Genomic DNA, 21,542 nt, shown 5'->3' with positions numbered 1-21,542 from the left:
ACTGAAAGCAGATGAAAAAAAAAAAAAGCAAAAAGAAAGAAAATTTTAAAGGGAAAAAGTTATTTAAAAATTACAACATAGAACAAAAAAAATGAAAATGAAAAAAGAAAAAAGATTCAAAAAATAATTATTTTAAATTTTATAAAATTTTTTAAAAATATAAATAAAAAATAGTAATATAAAAGAAAAAATAAAATAAAATACCAAAAATGGAAAAAAAAATAAAAAAGTAAGAAAATAAAAAGTTAGCAAATCAAAAAAATATAAAAAGACAAAATGAATAGAAATTTGAAATATAAAACAGAAAAAACTTTTAGTTTAAAGAAAAAAAAAATAAATACAAGAAAAAGATATAAAAAATCAAAGATAAAAAATAAAATAAAAGTTGACAAAAAAAGGAATAAAAACAAAAGGAAGTGCACAAAAAAAGAAGTTAGAGGTTTTAAAATTGTAAAAAAAAAATTAGTTTATAAAATACGAACAAAAAATAAAAAAAATATAACAAACAATAAGAAATAAAGGTATAAAAAATGAAAGATAAAAAATGAAAAGGGATTACAAAATAGAAAAAATTAATTTAGAAAACATAAGCAAAAAAGTAATAAGAAAAAAATAAAAAAAATCAAAGACAAAAAAATTAACAAAGGGAAAAAGTTAATACAAAATAAAAATAAAAACAAGACAAGGAAGTGCAAAAAAAAAAAAGTTAAAACAAGAAAAAAATAAAAAATGAAGAGTCAAAATTATGAAATAAAACAAAAAGAAAAAAGTTTATAGAATATTTTAAAACAAAGAAAAAAGTGAAAACAAAAAAAATATGAAAGCACGTGAAAAAATAAGTAAAAAAAAGAAGAAAAATTTGAAAGGAGAAAAAGTTAAAGAAAAATTATAAAAATGCAATAGAAAATAACCAACAATGATAAAATAAAAAAATAAACCAAAATAAAAAGATGAACAAAAATACAATAAAAATATAAAAAGTAAGAAAATAAAAAAGACAAAATAAAAAAAAAAGTTCAAAAAATACAAAAAATTGAAAAACATATAAGACATAATGAGAAAACAATATAAAAGGTCAAAGGCAAAAAATTAAAAAAGAGAAAAGTTAATTCAAAATAAAAATGAAAACCAAAGGAGAAAGTGCAAAAAAAAAAAAGTATGAGAATTTAAAAACGCAAATAAGAAGTGAAAGGAAATTTGTGAGAAAAAAGAAAAGAATAAAAATGAAAAGAAAAGATTTGGAATAAAAAAAGCTTAAGAAATATAAATAATTTTAAAACAATGAAAGAATTAAAACAAATAAAAACAAAAGCATATGAAAAAAAGGCAAAAAGAAAGAAAATTTTGAAGGGAAAAAGTTATTGAAAATTTATAAAATAGAACAAAAAATAGCAAAAAAAAATAGACAAAAAAATAGGAAAATGAAAAAATAAAAAATTTTGAACTTTATAAAAATTTTTTAAAATATAAATAAAAAATAAATTAAGAGAAAATATTAATATAAAAGAAAAAATTAAATAAAATACCAAAAAAGGAAAAAAATAAAAAGTAACAAAGTAAGAAAATAAAAAATTTACGAATCAAAAAAATATAAAAAGACAAAATGAATAAAAATTTCAAATACAAAATGGAAAAAACTTTTAGTTTAGAATGCACAAAGAAAACAGAAAATATATATATATATATATAACAAATAGAGGAAAAAGATGAAAAATAAAATAAAAGTTAATAAAAAATATAAATAAAAATAAAAGAATGTGCACAAAAAAAGAAGTTTGAGGTTTTAAAATTATAAAGAAGAAATAAAAAAAAGTGCGAACAAAAAGATTTAAGAGAAAGCAAGAAAAAAATAAAAAACGAAGAGGCAAAAATATGAAATAAAACAAAAAGAAAAAAATTTATAGAAAATTTTAAAACAAAGAAAAAAGTGAACAAAAAAAAATGAAAGCACATAAAAAAAAAGAAGAAAAATTTGAAAGGAGAAAAAGTTAATGAAAAATTATAAAAATGCAATAAAAAATAACCGAGAATGATAAAATAAGAAAAAAAGATAGAAAAATAAAAAATTTGAAAACTTAACAAAAATTTATGAAACTATAAAAAAAGAAAGAAATAAAAAATAAAAATAAAATAAGAAAAAAAATTAAAGCAAAAGAAAAAAGATAAATAAAGCACAAAAAAAGAAAAAAAACAAAAATACAACAAAAAATATAAAAAGTAAGAAAATAAAAAAGGAAAAAAATTGAAAAACATATAAGCCTAATAATAAAACAATATAAAAAGTGAGAAAAAAAAATTAAAAAAGAGAAAAGTTAATGCAAAATAAAAAAAGTACGAGAATTTAAAAACGCAAATAAGAAATGAAAGGAAATTTGTGAAAAAAAAATAAGAAAAGCAAGAAAAGAATAAAAATGAAAAGACAAAAGATTTGGAATAAAAAAGAAAAAAATAAAAATTTTTAAAATAACGAAAAAATTAAAACAAGTAAAAACGAAAGCATATGAAAAAAAGCAAAAAGAAGGAAAATTTTGAAGGGAAAAAGTTATTAAAAAATTACAAAGTAGAACAAAAATAGCAAAAAAAAAAAGGGAAAATAAAAAAAAAAATTTGAACTTTATAAAAATTTTTTAAAATATAAATAAAAATAAATGGAAAAATAAATTAAGATAAAATATTAATATAGAAGAAAAAATTCAATAAAATACCAAAAAAGCAAAACATAAAAAAGTAAGATATTAAAAAATTAGCGAATAAAAAAATATAAAAGAAAAATGAATAAAAGTTTCAAATACAAAATAGAAAAAACTTTTAGTTCAGAATATACAAAGAAAAACAAAAAAAAAATATAACAAATATAGGAAAAAATATAAAAATCAAAGATAAAAAATAAAATAAAAACAAAAGAGAGTGCACAAAAAAAGTCTAATAATTTAAAGATGCAAATAAGAAATGAAAGGAAATTTGTGAAAAAAATAAGAAAAGCAAGAAAAGAATAAAAATGAAAAGACAAAAGATTTGGAATAAAAAAGGAAAAAAGAAATATAAAAAATTTTAAAACAACAAAAAAATTAAAACAAGCAACACTGAAAGCAGATGAAAAAAAAAAAAAGCAAAAAGAAAGAAAATTTTGAAGGGAAAAAGTTATTTAAAAATTACAACATAGAACAAAAAAAATGAAAATGAAAAAAGAAAAAAGATTCAAAAAATAATTATTTTAAATTTTATAAAATTTTTTAAAAATATAAATAAAAAATAGTAATATAAAAGAAAAAATAAAATAAAATACCAAAAATGGAAAAAAAATAAAAAAGTAAGAAAATAAAAAGTTAGCAAATCAAAAAAATATAAAAAGACAAAATGAATAGAAATTTGAAATATAAAACAGAAAAAACTTTTAGTTTAAAGAAAAAAAAAAACAAATACAAGAAAAAGATATAAAAAATCAAAGATAAAAAATAAAATAAAAGTTGACAAAAAAAGGAATAAAAACAAAAGGAAGTGCACAAAAAAAGAAGTTAGAGGTTTTAAAATTGTAAAAAAAAAATTAGTTTATAAAATACGAACAAAAAATAAAAAAAAATATAACAAACAATAAGAAATAAAGGTATAAAAAATGAAAGATAAAAAATGAAAAGGGATTACAAAATAGAAAAAATTAATTTAGAAAACATAAGCAAAAAAGTAATAAGAAAAAAATAAAAAAAATCAAAGACAAAAAAATTAACAAAGGGAAAAAGTTAATACAAAATAAAAATAAAAACAAGACAAGGAAGTGCAAAAAAAAAAAAGTTAAAACAAGAAAAAAATAAAAAATGAAGAGTCAAAATTATGAAATAAAACAAAAAGAAAAAAGTTTATAGAATATTTTAAAACAAAGAAAAAAGTGAAAACAAAAAAAATATGAAAGCACGTGAAAAAATAAGTAAAAAAAAGAAGAAAAATTTGAAAGGAGAAAAAGTTAAAGAAAAATTATAAAAATGCAATAGAAAATAACCAACAATGATAAAATAAAAAAATAAACCAAAATAAAAAGATGAACAAAAATACAATAAAAATATAAAAAGTAAGAAAATAAAAAAGACAAAATAAAAAAAAAAGTTCAAAAAATACAAAAAATTGAAAAACATATAAGACATAATGAGAAAACAATATAAAAAGTCAAAGGCAAAAAATTAAAAAAGAGAAAAGTTAATTCAAAATAAAAATGAAAACCAAAGGAGAAAGTGCAAAAAAAAAAAAGTATGAGAATTTAAAAACGCAAATAAGAAGTGAAAGGAAATTTGTGAGAAAAAAGAAAAGAATAAAAATGAAAAGAAAAGATTTGGAATAAAAAAAGCTTAAGAAATATAAATAATTTTAAAACAATGAAAGAATTAAAACAAATAAAAACAAAAGCATATGAAAAAAAGGCAAAAAGAAAGAAAATTTTGAAGGGAAAAAGTTATTGAAAATTTATAAAATAGAACAAAAAATAGCAAAAAAAAATAGACAAAAAAATAGGAAAATGAAAAAATAAAAAATTTTGAACTTTATAAAAATTTTTTAAAATATAAATAAAAAATAAATTAAGAGAAAATATTAATATAAAAGAAAAAATTAAATAAAATACCAAAAAAGGAAAAAAATAAAAAGTAACAAAGTAAGAAAATAAAAAATTTACGAATCAAAAAAATATAAAAAGACAAAATGAATAAAAATTTCAAATACAAAATGGAAAAAACTTTTAGTTTAGAATGCACAAAGAAAACAAAAAAAAAATATATATATATATATAACAAATAGAGGAAAAAGATGAAAAATAAAATAAAAGTTAATAAAAAATATAAATAAAAATAAAAGAATGTGCACAAAAAAAGAAGTTTGAGGTTTTAAAATTATAAAGAAGAAATAAAAAAAAGTGCGAACAAAAAGATTTAAGAGAAAGCAAGAAAAAAATAAAAAACGAAGAGGCAAAAATATGAAATAAAACAAAAAGAAAAAAATTTATAGAAAATTTTAAAACAAAGAAAAAAGTGAACAAAAAAAAATGAAAGCACATAAAAAAAAAGAAGAAAAATTTGAAAGGAGAAAAAGTTAATGAAAAATTATAAAAATGCAATAAAAAATAACCGAGAATGATAAAATAAGAAAAAAAGATAGAAAAATAAAAAATTTGAAAACTTAACAAAAATTTATGAAACTATAAAAAAAGAAAGAAATAAAAAATAAAAATAAAATAAGAAAAAAAATTAAAGCAAAAGAAAAAAGATAAATAAAGCACAAAAAAAGAAAAAAAACAAAAATACAACAAAAAATATAAAAAGTAAGAAAATAAAAAAGGAAAAAAATTGAAAAACATATAAGCCTAATAATAAAACAATATAAAAAGTGAGAAAAAAAAATTAAAAAAGAGAAAAGTTAATGCAAAATAAAAAAAAGTACGAGAATTTAAAAACGCAAATAAGAAATGAAAGGAAATTTGTGAAAAAAAAATAAGAAAAGCAAGAAAAGAATAAAAATGAAAAGACAAAAGATTTGGAATAAAAAAGAAAAAAATAAAAATTTTTAAAATAACGAAAAAATTAAACCAAGTAAAAACGAAAGCATATGAAAAAAAGCAAAAAGAAGGAAAATTTTGAAGGGAAAAAGTTATTAAAAAATTACAAAGTAGAACAAAAATAGCAAAAAAAAAAAGGGAAAATAAAAAAAAAATTTTGAACTTTATAAAAATTTTTTAAAATATAAATAAAAATAAATGGAAAAATAAATTAAGATAAAATATTAATATAGAAGAAAAAATTCAATAAAATACCAAAAAAGCAAAACATAAAAAAGTAAGATATTAAAAAATTAGCGAATAAAAAAATATAAAAGAAAAATGAATAAAAGTTTCAAATACAAAATAGAAAAAACTTTTAGTTCAGAATATACAAAGAAAAACAAAAAAAAATATAACAAATATAGGAAAAAATATAAAAATCAAAGATAAAAAATAAAATAAAAACAAAAGAGAGTGCACAAAAAAAGTCTAATAATTTAAAGATGCAAATAAGAAATGAAAGGAAATTTGTGAAAAAAATAAGAAAAGCAAGAAAAGAATAAAAATGAAAAGACAAAAGATTTGGAATAAAAAAGGAAAAAAGAAATATAAAAAATTTTAAAACAACAAAAAAATTAAAACAAGCAACACTGAAAGCAGATGAAAAAAAAAAAAAGCAAAAAGAAAGAAAATTTTGAAGGGAAAAAGTTATTTAAAAATTACAACATAGAACAAAAAAAATGAAAATGAAAAAAGAAAAAAGATTCAAAAAATAATTATTTTAAATTTTATAAAATTTTTTAAAAATATAAATAAAAAATAGTAATATAAAAGAAAAAATAAAATAAAATACCAAAAATGGAAAAAAAAATAAAAAAGTAAGAAAATAAAAAGTTAGCAAATCAAAAAAATATAAAAAGACAAAATGAATAGAAATTTGAAATATAAAACAGAAAAAACTTTTAGTTTAAAGAAAAAAAAAAACAAATACAAGAAAAAGATATAAAAAATCAAAGATAAAAAATAAAATAAAAGTTGACAAAAAAAGGAATAAAAACAAAAGGAAGTGCACAAAAAAAGAAGTTAGAGGTTTTAAAATTGTAAAAAAAAAATTAGTTTATAAAATACGAACAAAAAATAAAAAAAATATAACAAACAATAAGAAATAAAGGTATAAAAAATGAAAGATAAAAAATGAAAAGGGATTACAAAATAGAAAAAATTAATTTAGAAAACATAAGCAAAAAAGTAATAAGAAAAAAATAAAAAAAATCAAAGACAAAAAAATTAACAAAGGGAAAAAGTTAATACAAAATAAAAATAAAAACAAGACAAGGAAGTGCAAAAAAAAAAAAGTTAAAACAAGAAAAAAATAAAAAATGAAGAGTCAAAATTATGAAATAAAACAAAAAGAAAAAAGTTTATAGAATATTTTAAAACAAAGAAAAAAGTGAAAACAAAAAAAATATGAAAGCACGTGAAAAAATAAGTAAAAAAAAGAAGAAAAATTTGAAAGGAGAAAAAGTTAAAGAAAAATTATAAAAATGCAATAGAAAATAACCAACAATGATAAAATAAAAAAATAAACCAAAATAAAAAGATGAACAAAAATACAATAAAAATATAAAAAGTAAGAAAATAAAAAAGACAAAATAAAAAAAAAAGTTCAAAAAATACAAAAAATTGAAAAACATATAAGACATAATGAGAAAACAATATAAAAGGTCAAAGGCAAAAAATTAAAAAAGAGAAAAGTTAATTCAAAATAAAAATGAAAACCAAAGGAGAAAGTGCAAAAAAAAAAAAGTATGAGAATTTAAAAACGCAAATAAGAAGTGAAAGGAAATTTGTGAGAAAAAAGAAAAGAATAAAAATGAAAAGAAAAGATTTGGAATAAAAAAAGCTTAAGAAATATAAATAATTTTAAAACAATGAAAGAATTAAAACAAATAAAAACAAAAGCATATGAAAAAAAGGCGAAAAGAAAGAAAATTTTGAAGGGAAAAAGTTATTGAAAATTTATAAAATAGAACAAAAAATAGCAAAAAAAAATAGACAAAAAAATAGGAAAATGAAAAAATAAAAAATTTTGAACTTTATAAAAATTTTTTAAAATATAAATAAAAAATAAATTAAGAGAAAATATTAATATAAAAGAAAAAATTAAATAAAATACCAAAAAAGGAAAAAAATAAAAAGTAACAAAGTAAGAAAATAAAAAATTTACGAATCAAAAAAATATAAAAAGACAAAATGAATAAAAATTTCAAATACAAAATGGAAAAAACTTTTAGTTTAGAATGCACAAAGAAAACAATATATATATATATATATATATATATAACAAATAGAGGAAAAAGATGAAAAATAAAATAAAAGTTAATAAAAAATATAAATAAAAATAAAAGAATGTGCACAAAAAAAGAAGTTTGAGGTTTTAAAATTATAAAGAAGAAATAAAAAAAAGTGCGAACAAAAAGATTTAAGAGAAAGCAAGAAAAAAATAAAAAACGAAGAGGCAAAAATATGAAATAAAACAAAAAGAAAAAAATTTATAGAAAATTTTAAAACAAAGAAAAAAGTGAACAAAAAAAAATGAAAGCACATAAAAAAAAAGAAGAAAAATTTGAAAGGAGAAAAAGTTAATGAAAAATTATAAAAATGCAATAAAAAATAACCGAGAATGATAAAATAAGAAAAAAAGATAGAAAAATAAAAAATTTGAAAACTTAACAAAAATTTATGAAACTATAAAAAAAGAAAGAAATAAAAAATAAAAATAAAATAAGAAAAAAAATTAAAGCAAAAGAAAAAAGATAAATAAAGCACAAAAAAAGAAAAAAAACAAAAATACAACAAAAAATATAAAAAGTAAGAAAATAAAAAAGGAAAAAAATTGAAAAACATATAAGCCTAATAATAAAACAATATAAAAAGTGAGAAAAAAAAATTAAAAAAGAGAAAAGTTAATGCAAAATAAAAAAAGTACGAGAATTTAAAAACGCAAATAAGAAATGAAAGGAAATTTGTGAAAAAAAAATAAGAAAAGCAAGAAAAGAATAAAAATGAAAAGACAAAAGATTTGGAATAAAAAAGAAAAAAATAAAAATTTTTAAAATAACGAAAAAATTAAACCAAGTAAAAACGAAAGCATATGAAAAAAAGCAAAAAGAAGGAAAATTTTGAAGGGAAAAAGTTATTAAAAAATTACAAAGTAGAACAAAAATAGCAAAAAAAAAAAGGGAAAATAAAAAAAAAATTTTGAACTTTATAAAAATTTTTTAAAATATAAATAAAAATAAATGGAAAAATAAATTAAGATAAAATATTAATATAGAAGAAAAAATTCAATAAAATACCAAAAAAGCAAAACATAAAAAAGTAAGATATTAAAAAATTAGCGAATAAAAAAATATAAAAGAAAAATGAATAAAAGTTTCAAATACAAAATAGAAAAAACTTTTAGTTCAGAATATACAAAGAAAAACAAAAAAAAAATATAACAAATATAGGAAAAAATATAAAAATCAAAGATAAAAAATAAAATAAAAACAAAAGAGAGTGCACAAAAAAAGTCTAATAATTTAAAGATGCAAATAAGAAATGAAAGGAAATTTGTGAAAAAAATAAGAAAAGCAAGAAAAGAATAAAAATGAAAAGACAAAAGATTTGGAATAAAAAAGGAAAAAAGAAATATAAAAAATTTTAAAACAACAAAAAAATTAAAACAAGCAACACTGAAAGCAGATGAAAAAAAAAAAAAGCAAAAAGAAAGAAAATTTTGAAGGGAAAAAGTTATTTAAAAATTACAACATAGAACAAAAAAAATGAAAATGAAAAAAGAAAAAAGATTCAAAAAATAATTATTTTAAATTTTATAAAATTTTTTAAAAATATAAATAAAAAATAGTAATATAAAAGAAAAAATAAAATAAAATACCAAAAATGGAAAAAAAAATAAAAAAGTAAGAAAATAAAAAGTTAGCAAATCAAAAAAATATAAAAAGACAAAATGAATAGAAATTTGAAATATAAAACAGAAAAAACTTTTAGTTTAAAGAAAAAAAAAAACAAATACAAGAAAAAGATATAAAAAATCAAAGATAAAAAATAAAATAAAAGTTGACAAAAAAAGGAATAAAAACAAAAGGAAGTGCACAAAAAAAGAAGTTAGAGGTTTTAAAATTGTAAAAAAAAAATTAGTTTATAAAATACGAACAAAAAATAAAAAAAATATAACAAACAATAAGAAATAAAGGTATAAAAAATGAAAGATAAAAAATGAAAAGGGATTACAAAATAGAAAAAATTAATTTAGAAAACATAAGCAAAAAAGTAATAAGAAAAAAATAAAAAAAATCAAAGACAAAAAAATTAACAAAGGGAAAAAGTTAATACAAAATAAAAATAAAAACAAGACAAGGAAGTGCAAAAAAAAAAAAGTTAAAACAAGAAAAAAATAAAAAATGAAGAGTCAAAATTATGAAATAAAACAAAAAGAAAAAAGTTTATAGAATATTTTAAAACAAAGAAAAAAGTGAAAACAAAAAAAATATGAAAGCACGTGAAAAAATAAGTAAAAAAAAGAAGAAAAATTTGAAAGGAGAAAAAGTTAAAGAAAAATTATAAAAATGCAATAGAAAATAACCAACAATGATAAAATAAAAAAATAAACCAAAATAAAAAGATGAACAAAAATACAATAAAAATATAAAAAGTAAGAAAATAAAAAAGACAAAATAAAAAAAAAAGTTCAAAAAATACAAAAAATTGAAAAACATATAAGACATAATGAGAAAACAATATAAAAGGTCAAAGGCAAAAAATTAAAAAAGAGAAAAGTTAATTCAAAATAAAAATGAAAACCAAAGGAGAAAGTGCAAAAAAAAAAAAGTATGAGAATTTAAAAACGCAAATAAGAAGTGAAAGGAAATTTGTGAGAAAAAAGAAAAGAATAAAAATGAAAAGAAAAGATTTGGAATAAAAAAAGCTTAAGAAATATAAATAATTTTAAAACAATGAAAGAATTAAAACAAATAAAAACAAAAGCATATGAAAAAAAGGCGAAAAGAAAGAAAATTTTGAAGGGAAAAAGTTATTGAAAATTTATAAAATAGAACAAAAAATAGCAAAAAAAAATAGACAAAAAAATAGGAAAATGAAAAAATAAAAAATTTTGAACTTTATAAAAATTTTTTAAAATATAAATAAAAAATAAATTAAGAGAAAATATTAATATAAAAGAAAAAATTAAATAAAATACCAAAAAAGGAAAAAAATAAAAAGTAACAAAGTAAGAAAATAAAAAATTTACGAATCAAAAAAATATAAAAAGACAAAATGAATAAAAATTTCAAATACAAAATGGAAAAAACTTTTAGTTTAGAATGCACAAAGAAAACAAAATATATATATATATATATATATAACAAATAGAGGAAAAAGATGAAAAATAAAATAAAAGTTAATAAAAAATATAAATAAAAATAAAAGAATGTGCACAAAAAAAGAAGTTTGAGGTTTTAAAATTATAAAGAAGAAATAAAAAAAAGTGCGAACAAAAAGATTTAAGAGAAAGCAAGAAAAAAATAAAAAACGAAGAGGCAAAAATATGAAATAAAACAAAAAGAAAAAAATTTATAGAAAATTTTAAAACAAAGAAAAAAGTGAACAAAAAAAAATGAAAGCACATAAAAAAAAAGAAGAAAAATTTGAAAGGAGAAAAAGTTAATGAAAAATTATAAAAATGCAATAAAAAATAACCGAGAATGATAAAATAAGAAAAAAAGATAGAAAAATAAAAAATTTGAAAACTTAACAAAAATTTATGAAACTATAAAAAAAGAAAGAAATAAAAAATAAAAATAAAATAAGAAAAAAAATTAAAGCAAAAGAAAAAAGATAAATAAAGCACAAAAAAAGAAAAAAAACAAAAATACAACAAAAAATATAAAAAGTAAGAAAATAAAAAAGGAAAAAAATTGAAAAACATATAAGCCTAATAATAAAACAATATAAAAAGTGAGAAAAAAAAATTAAAAAAGAGAAAAGTTAATGCAAAATAAAAAAAGTACGAGAATTTAAAAACGCAAATAAGAAATGAAAGGAAATTTGTGAAAAAAAAATAAGAAAAGCAAGAAAAGAATAAAAATGAAAAGACAAAAGATTTGGAATAAAAAAGAAAAAAATAAAAATTTTTAAAATAACGAAAAAATTAAACCAAGTAAAAACGAAAGCATATGAAAAAAAGCAAAAAGAAGGAAAATTTTGAAGGGAAAAAGTTATTAAAAAATTACAAAGTAGAACAAAAATAGCAAAAAAAAAAAGGGAAAATAAAAAAAAAATTTTGAACTTTATAAAAATTTTTTAAAATATAAATAAAAATAAATGGAAAAATAAATTAAGATAAAATATTAATATAGAAGAAAAAATTCAATAAAATACCAAAAAAGCAAAACATAAAAAAGTAAGATATTAAAAAATTAGCGAATAAAAAAATATAAAAGAAAAATGAATAAAAGTTTCAAATACAAAATAGAAAAAACTTTTAGTTCAGAATATACAAAGAAAAACAAAAAAAAAATATAACAAATATAGGAAAAAATATAAAAATCAAAGATAAAAAATAAAATAAAAACAAAAGAGAGTGCACAAAAAAAGTCTAATAATTTAAAGATGCAAATAAGAAATGAAAGGAAATTTGTGAAAAAAATAAGAAAAGCAAGAAAAGAATAAAAATGAAAAGACAAAAGATTTGGAATAAAAAAGGAAAAAAGAAATATAAAAAATTTTAAAACAACAAAAAAATTAAAACAAGCAACACTGAAAGCAGATGAAAAAAAAAAAAAGCAAAAAGAAAGAAAATTTTGAAGGGAAAAAGTTATTTAAAAATTACAACATAGAACAAAAAAAATGAAAATGAAAAAAGAAAAAAGATTCAAAAAATAATTATTTTAAATTTTATAAAATTTTTTAAAAATATAAATAAAAAATAGTAATATAAAAGAAAAAATAAAATAAAATACCAAAAATGGAAAAAAAAATAAAAAAGTAAGAAAATAAAAAGTTAGCAAATCAAAAAAATATAAAAAGACAAAATGAATAGAAATTTGAAATATAAAACAGAAAAAACTTTTAGTTTAAAGAAAAAAAAAAACAAATACAAGAAAAAGATATAAAAAATCAAAGATAAAAAATAAAATAAAAGTTGACAAAAAAAGGAATAAAAACAAAAGGAAGTGCACAAAAAAAGAAGTTAGAGGTTTTAAAATTGTAAAAAAAAAATTAGTTTATAAAATACGAACAAAAAATAAAAAAAATATAACAAACAATAAGAAATAAAGGTATAAAAAATGAAAGATAAAAAATGAAAAGGGATTACAAAATAGAAAAAATTAATTTAGAAAACATAAGCAAAAAAGTAATAAGAAAAAAATAAAAAAAATCAAAGACAAAAAAATTAACAAAGGGAAAAAGTTAATACAAAATAAAAATAAAAACAAGACAAGGAAGTGCAAAAAAAAAAAAGTTAAAACAAGAAAAAAATAAAAAATGAAGAGTCAAAATTATGAAATAAAACAAAAAGAAAAAAGTTTATAGAATATTTTAAAACAAAGAAAAAAGTGAAAACAAAAAAAATATGAAAGCACGTGAAAAAATAAGTAAAAAAAAGAAGAAAAATTTGAAAGGAGAAAAAGTTAAAGAAAAATTATAAAAATGCAATAGAAAATAACCAACAATGATAAAATAAAAAAATAAACCAAAATAAAAAGATGAACAAAAATACAATAAAAATATAAAAAGTAAGAAAATAAAAAAGACAAAATAAAAAAAAAAGTTCAAAAAATACAAAAAATTGAAAAACATATAAGACATAATGAGAAAACAATATAAAAGGTCAAAGGCAAAAAATTAAAAAAGAGAAAAGTTAATTCAAAATAAAAATGAAAACCAAAGGAGAAAGTGCAAAAAAAAAAAGGTATGAGAATTTAAAAACGCAAATAAGAAGTGAAAGGAAATTTGTGAGAAAAAAGAAAAGAATAAAAATGAAAAGAAAAGATTTGGAATAAAAAAAGCTTAAGAAATATAAATAATTTTAAAACAATGAAAGAATTAAAACAAATAAAAACAAAAGCATATGAAAAAAAGGCGAAAAGAAAGAAAATTTTGAAGGGAAAAAGTTATTGAAAATTTATAAAATAGAACAAAAAATAGCAAAAAAAAATAGACAAAAAAATAGGAAAATGAAAAAATAAAAAATTTTGAACTTTATAAAAATTTTTTAAAATATAAATAAAAAATAAATTAAGAGAAAATATTAATATAAAAGAAAAAATTAAATAAAATACCAAAAAAGGAAAAAAATAAAAAGTAACAAAGTAAGAAAATAAAAAATTTACGAATCAAAAAAATATAAAAAGACAAAATGAATAAAAATTTCAAATACAAAATGGAAAAAACTTTTAGTTTAGAATGCACAAAGAAAACAAAATATATATATATATATATATATATAACAAATAGAGGAAAAAGATGAAAAATAAAATAAAAGTTAATAAAAAATATAAATAAAAATAAAAGAATGTGCACAAAAAAAGAAGTTTGAGGTTTTAAAATTATAAAGAAGAAATAAAAAAAAGTGCGAACAAAAAGATTTAAGAGAAAGCAAGAAAAAAATAAAAAACGAAGAGGCAAAAATATGAAATAAAACAAAAAGAAAAAAATTTATAGAAAATTTTAAAACAAAGAAAAAAGTGAACAAAAAAAAATGAAAGCACATAAAAAAAAAGAAGAAAAATTTGAAAGGAGAAAAAGTTAATGAAAAATTATAAAAATGCAATAAAAAATAACCGAGAATGATAAAATAAGAAAAAAAGATAGAAAAATAAAAAATTTGAAAACTTAACAAAAATTTATGAAACTATAAAAAAAGAAAGAAATAAAAAATAAAAATAAAATAAGAAAAAAAATTAAAGCAAAAGAAAAAAGATAAATAAAGCACAAAAAAAGAAAAAAAACAAAAATACAACAAAAAATATAAAAAGTAAGAAAATAAAAAAGGAAAAAAATTGAAAAACATATAAGCCTAATAATAAAACAATATAAAAAGTGAGAAAAAAAAATTAAAAAAGAGAAAAGTTAATGCAAAATAAAAAAAGTACGAGAATTTAAAAACGCAAATAAGAAATGAAAGGAAATTTGTGAAAAAAAAATAAGAAAAGCAAGAAAAGAATAAAAATGAAAAGACAAAAGATTTGGAATAAAAAAGAAAAAAATAAAAATTTTTAAAATAACGAAAAAATTAAACCAAGTAAAAACGAAAGCATATGAAAAAAAGCAAAAAGAAGGAAAATTTTGAAGGGAAAAAGTTATTAAAAAATTACAAAGTAGAACAAAAATAGCAAAAAAAAAAAGGGAAAATAAAAAAAAAATTTTGAACTTTATAAAAATTTTTTAAAATATAAATAAAAATAAATGGAAAAATAAATTAAGATAAAATATTAATATAGAAGAAAAAATTCAATAAAATACCAAAAAAGCAAAACATAAAAAAGTAAGATATTAAAAAATTAGCGAATAAAAAAATATAAAAGAAAAATGAATAAAAGTTTCAAATACAAAATAGAAAAAACTTTTAGTTCAGAATATACAAAGAAAAACAAAAAAAAAATATAACAAATATAGGAAAAAATATAAAAATCAAAGATAAAAAATAAAATAAAAACAAAAGAGAGTGCACAAAAAAAGTCTAATAATTTAAAGATGCAAATAAGAAATGAAAGGAAATTTGTGAAAAAAATAAGAAAAGCAAGAAAAGAATAAAAATGAAAAGACAAAAGATTTGGAATAAAAAAGGAAAAAAGAAATATAAAAAATTTTAAAACAACAAAAAAATTAAAACAAGCAACACTGAAAGCAGATGAAAAAAAAAAAAAGCAAAAAGAAAGAAAATTTTGAAGGGAAAAAGTTATTTAAAAATTACAACATAGAACAAAAAAAATGAAAATGAAAAAAGAAAAAAGATTCAAAAAATAATTATTTTAAATTTTATAAAATTTTTTAAAAATATAAATAAAAAATAGTAATATAAAAGAAAAAATAAAATAAAATACCAAAAATGGAAAAAAAAATAAAAAAGTAAGAAAATAAAAAGTTAGCAAATCAAAAAAATATAAAAAGACAAAATGAATAGAAATTTGAAATATAAAACAGAAAAAACTTTTAGTTTAAAGAAAAAAAAAAACAAATACAAGAAAAAGATATAAAAAATCAAAGATAAAAAATAAAATAAAAGTTGACAAAAAAAGGAATAAAAACAAAAGGAAGTGCACAAAAAAAGAAGTTAGAGGTTTTAAAATTGTAAAAAAAAAATTAGTTTATAAAATACGAACAAAAAATAAAAAAAATATAACAAACAATAAGAAATAAAGGTATAAAAAATGAAAGATAAAAAATGAAAAGGGATTACAAAATAGAAAAAATTAATTTAGAAAACATAAGCAAAAAAGTAATAAGAAAAAAATAAAAAAAATCAAAGACAAAAAAATTAACAAAGGGAAAAAGTTAATACAAAATAAAAATAAAAACAAGACAAGGAAGTGCAAAAAAAAAAAAGTTAAAACAAGAAAAAAATAAAAAATGAAGAGTCAAAATTATGAAATAAAACAAAAAGAAAAAAGTTTATAGAATATTTTAAAACAAAGAAAAAAGTGAAAACAAAAAAAATATGAAAGCACGTGAAAAAATAAGTAAAAAAAAGAAGAAAAATTTGAAAGGAGAAAAAGTTAAAGAAAAATTATAAAAATGCAATAGAAAATAACCAACAATGATAAAATAAAAAAATAAACCAAAATAAAAAGATGAACAAAAATACAATAAAAATATAAAAAGTAAGAAAATAAAAAAGACAAAATAAAAAAAAAAGTTCAAAAAATACAAAAAATTGAAAAACATATAAGACATAATGAGAAAACAATATAAAAGGTCAAAGGCAAAAAATTAAAAAAGAGAAAAGTTAATTCAAAATAAAAATGAAAACCAAAGGAGAAAGTGCAAAAAAAAAAAAGTATGAGAATTTAAAAACGCAAATAAGAAGTGAAAGGAAATTTGTGAGAAAAAAGAAAAGAATAAAAATGAAAAGAAAAGATTTGGAATAAAAAAAGCTTAAGAAATATAAATAATTTTAAAACAATGAAAGAATTAAAACAAATAAAAACAAAAGCATATGAAAAAAAGGCGAAAAGAAAGAAAATTTTGAAGGGAAAAAGTTATTGAAAATTTATAAAATAGAACAAAAAATAGCAAAAAAAAATAGACAAAAAAATAGGAAAATGAAAAAATAAAAAATTTTGAACTTTATAAAATTTTTTTAAAATATAAATAAAAAATAAATTAAGAGAAAATATTAATATAAAAGAAAAAATTAAATAAAATACCAAAAAAGGAAAAAAATAAAAAGTAACAAAGTAAGAAAATAAAAAATTTACGAATCAAAAAAATATAAAAAGACAAAATGAATAAAAATTTCAAATACAAAATGGAAAAAACTTTTAGTTTAGAATGCACAAAGAAAACAAAATATATATATATATATATATATAACAAATAGAGGAAAAAGATGAAAAATAAAATAAAAGTTAATAAAAAATATAAATAAAAATAAAAGAATGTGCACAAAAAAAGAAGTTTGAGGTTTTAAAATTATAAAGAAGAAATAAAAAAAAGTGCGAACAAAAAGATTTAAGAGAAAGCAAGAAAAAAATAAAAAACGAAGAGGCAAAAATATGAAATAAAACAAAAAGAAAAAAATTTATAGAAAATTTTAAAACAAAGAAAAAAGTGAACAAAAAAAAATGAAAGCACATAAAAAAAAAGAAGAAAAATTTGAAAGGAGAAAAAGTTAATGAAAAATTATAAAAATGCAATAAAAAATAACCGAGAATGATAAAATAAGAAAAAAAGATAGAAAAATAAAAAATTTGAAAACTTAACAAAAATTTATGAAACTATAAAAAAAGAAAGAAATAAAAAATAAAAATAAAATAAGAAAAAAAATTAAAGCAAAAGAAAAAAGATAAATAAAGCACAAAAAAAGAAAAAAAACAAAAATACAACAAAAAATATAAAAAGTAAGAAAATAAAAAAGGAAAAAAATTGAAAAACATATAAGCCTAATAATAAAACAATATAAAAAGTGAGAAAAAAAAATTAAAAAAGAGAAAAGTTAATGCAAAATAAAAAAAGTACGAGAATTTAAAAACGCAAATAAGAAATGAAAGGAAATTTGTGAAAAAAAAATAAGAAAAGCAAGAAAAGAATAAAAATGAAAAGACAAAAGATTTGGAATAAAAAAGAAAAAAATAAAAATTTTTAAAATAACGAAAAAATTAAAACAAGTAAAAACGAAAGCATATGAAAAAAAGCAAAAAGAAGGAAAATTTTGAAGGGAAAAAGTTATTAAAAAATTACAAAGTAGAACAAAAATAGCAAAAAAAAAAAGGGAAAATAAAAAAAAAAATTTTGAACTTTATAAAAATTTTTTAAAATATAAATAAAAATAAATGGAAAAATAAATTAAGATAAAATATTAATATAGAAGAAAAAATTCAATAAAATACCAAAAAAGCAAAACATAAAAAAGTAAGATATTAAAAAATTAGCGAATAAAAAAATATAAAAGAAAAATGAATAAAAGTTTCAAATACAAAATAGAAAAAACTTTTAGTTCAGAATATACAAAGAAAAACAAAAAAAAAATATAACAAATATAGGAAAAAATATAAAAATCAAAGATAAAAAATAAAATAAAAACAAAAGAGAGTGCACAAAAAAAGTCTAATAATTTAAAGATGCAAATAAGAAATGAAAGGAAATTTGTGAAAAAAATAAGAAAAGCAAGAAAAGAATAAAAATGAAAAGACAAAAGATTTGGAATAAAAAAGGAAAAAAGAAATATAAAAAATTTTAAAACAACAAAAAAATTAAAACAAGCAACACTGAAAGCAGATGAAAAAAAAAAAAAGCAAAAAGAAAGAAAATTTTGAAGGGAAAAAGTTATTTAAAAATTACAACATAGAACAAAAAAAATGAAAATGAAAAAAGAAAAAAGATTCAAAAAATAATTATTTTAAATTTTATAAAATTTTTTAAAAATATAAATAAAAAATAGTAATATAAAAGAAAAAATAAAATAAAATACCAAAAATGGAAAAAAAATAAAAAAGTAAGAAAATAAAAAGTTAGCAAATCAAAAAAATATAAAAAGACAAAATGAATAGAAATTTGAAATATAAAACAGAAAAAACTTTTAGTTTAAAGAAAAAAAAAAACAAATACAAGAAAAAGATATAAAAAATCAAAGATAAAAAATAAAATAAAAGTTGACAAAAAAAGGAATAAAAACAAAAGGAAGTGCACAAAAAAAGAAGTTAGAGGTTTTAAAATTGTAAAAAAAAAATTAGTTTATAAAATACGAACAAAAAATAAAAAAAATATAACAAACAATAAGAAATAAAGGTATAAAAAATGAAAGATAAAAAATGAAAAGGGATTACAAAATAGAAAAAATTAATTTAGAAAACATAAGCAAAAAAGTAATAAGAAAAAAATAAAAAAAATCAAAGACAAAAAAATTAACAAAGGGAAAAAGTTAATACAAAATAAAAATAAAAACAAGACAAGGAAGTGCAAAAAAAAAAAAGTTAAAACAAGAAAAAAATAAAAAATGAAGAGTCAAAATTATGAAATAAAACAAAAAGAAAAAAGTTTATAGAATATTTTAAAACAAAGAAAAAAGTGAAAACAAAAAAAATATGAAAGCACGTGAAAAAATAAGTAAAAAAAAGAAGAAAAATTTGAAAGGAGAAAAAGTTAAAGAAAAATTATAAAAATGCAATAGAAAATAACCAACAATGATAAAATAAAAAAATAAACCAAAATAAAAAGATGAACAAAAATACAATAAAAATATAAAAAGTAAGAAAATAAAAAAGACAAAATAAAAAAAAAAGTTCAAAAAATACAAAAAATTGAAAAACATATAAGACATAATGAGAAAACAATATAAAAGGTCAAAGGCAAAAAATTAAAAAAGAGAAAAGTTAATTCAAAATAAAAATGAAAACCAAAGGAGAAAGTGCAAAAAAAAAAAAGTATGAGAATTTAAAAACGCAAATAAGAAGTGAAAGGAAATTTGTGAGAAAAAAGAAAAGAATAAAAATGAAAAGAAAAGATTTGGAATAAAAAAAGCTTAAGAAATATAAATAATTTTAAAACAATGAAAGAATTAAAACAAATAAAAACAAAAGCATATGAAAAAAAGGCAAAAAGAAAGAAAATTTTGAAGGGAAAAAGTTATTGAAAATTTATAAAATAGAACAAAAAATAGCAAAAAAAAATAGACAAAAAAATAGGAAAATGAAAAAATAAAAAATTTTGAACTTTATAAAAATTTTTTAAAATATAAATAAAAAATAAATTAAGAGAAAATATTAATATAAAAGAAAAAATTAAATAAAATACCAAAAAAGGAAAAAAATAAAAAGTAACAAAGTAAGAAAATAAAAAATTTACGAATCAAAAAAATATAAAAAGACAAAATGAATAAAAATTTCAAATACAAAATGGAAAAAACTTTTAGTTTAGAATGCACAAAGAAAACAAAATATATATATATATATATATATAACAAATAGAGGAAAAAGATGAAAAATAAAATAAAAGTTAATAAAAAATATAAATAAAAATAAAAGAATGTGCACAAAAAAAGAAGTTTGAGGTTTTAAAATTATAAAGAAGAAATAAAAAAAAGTGCGAACAAAAAGATTTAAGAGAAAGCAAGAAAAAAATAAAAAACGAAGAGGCAAAAATATGAAATAAAACAAAAAGAAAAAAATTTATAGAAAATTTTAAAACAAAGAAAAAAGTGAACAAAAAAAAATGAAAGCACATAAAAAAAAAGAAGAAAAATTTGAAAGGAGAAAAAGTTAATGAAAAATTATAAAAATGCAATAAAAAATAACCGAGAATGATAAAATAAGAAAAAAAGATAGAAAAATAAAAAATTTGAAAACTTAACAAAAATTTATGAAACTATAAAAAAAGAAAGAAATAAAAAATAAAAATAAAATAAGAAAAAAAATTAAAGCAAAAGAAAAAAGATAAATAAAGCACAAAAAAAGAAAAAAAACAAAAATACAACAAAAAATATAAAAAGTAAGAAAATAAAAAAGGAAAAAAATTGAAAAACATATAAGCCTAATAATAAAACAATATAAAAAGTGAGAAAAAAAAATTAAAAAAGAGAAAAGTTAATGCAAAATAAAAAAAGTACGAGAATTTAAAAACGCAAATAAGAAATGAAAGGAAATTTGTGAAAAAAAAATAAGAAAAGCAAGAAAAGAATAAAAATGAAAAGACAAAAGATTTGGAATAAAAAAGAAAAAAATAAAAATTTTTAAAATAACGAAAAAATTAAACCAAGTAAAAACGAAAGCATATGAAAAAAAGCAAAAAGAAGGAAAATTTTGAAGGGAAAAAGTTATTAAAAAATTACAAAGTAGAACAAAAATAGCAAAAAAAAAAAGGGAAAATAAAAAAAAAATTTTGAACTTTATAAAAATTTTTTAAAATATAAATAAAAATAAATGGAAAAATAAATTAAGATAAAATATTAATATAGAAGAAAAAATTCAATAAAATACCAAAAAAGCAAAACATAAAAAAGTAAGATATTAAAAAATTAGCGAATAAAAAAATATAAAAGAAAAATGAATAAAAGTTTCAAATACAAAATAGAAAAAACTTTTAGTTCAGAATATACAAAGAAAAACAAAAAAAAAATATAACAAATATAGGAAAAAATATAAAAATCAAAGATAAAAAATAAAATAAAAACAAAAAAGAGTGCACAAAAAAAGTCTAATAATTTAAAGATGCAAATAAGAAATGAAAGGAAATTTGTGAAAAAAATAAGAAAAGCAAGAAAAGAATAAAAATGAAAAGACAAAAGATTTGGAATAAAAAA

This window comes from Durio zibethinus, chromosome 23 (genome assembly GCF_047325235.1).
Source record: "Durio zibethinus cultivar Kanyao isolate XHJ-2024 chromosome 23, ASM4732523v1, whole genome shotgun sequence".
Lineage (NCBI taxonomy): Eukaryota > Viridiplantae > Streptophyta > Magnoliopsida > Malvales > Malvaceae > Durio > Durio zibethinus.
Note: the sequence above shows the minus strand (reverse complement) of the source record.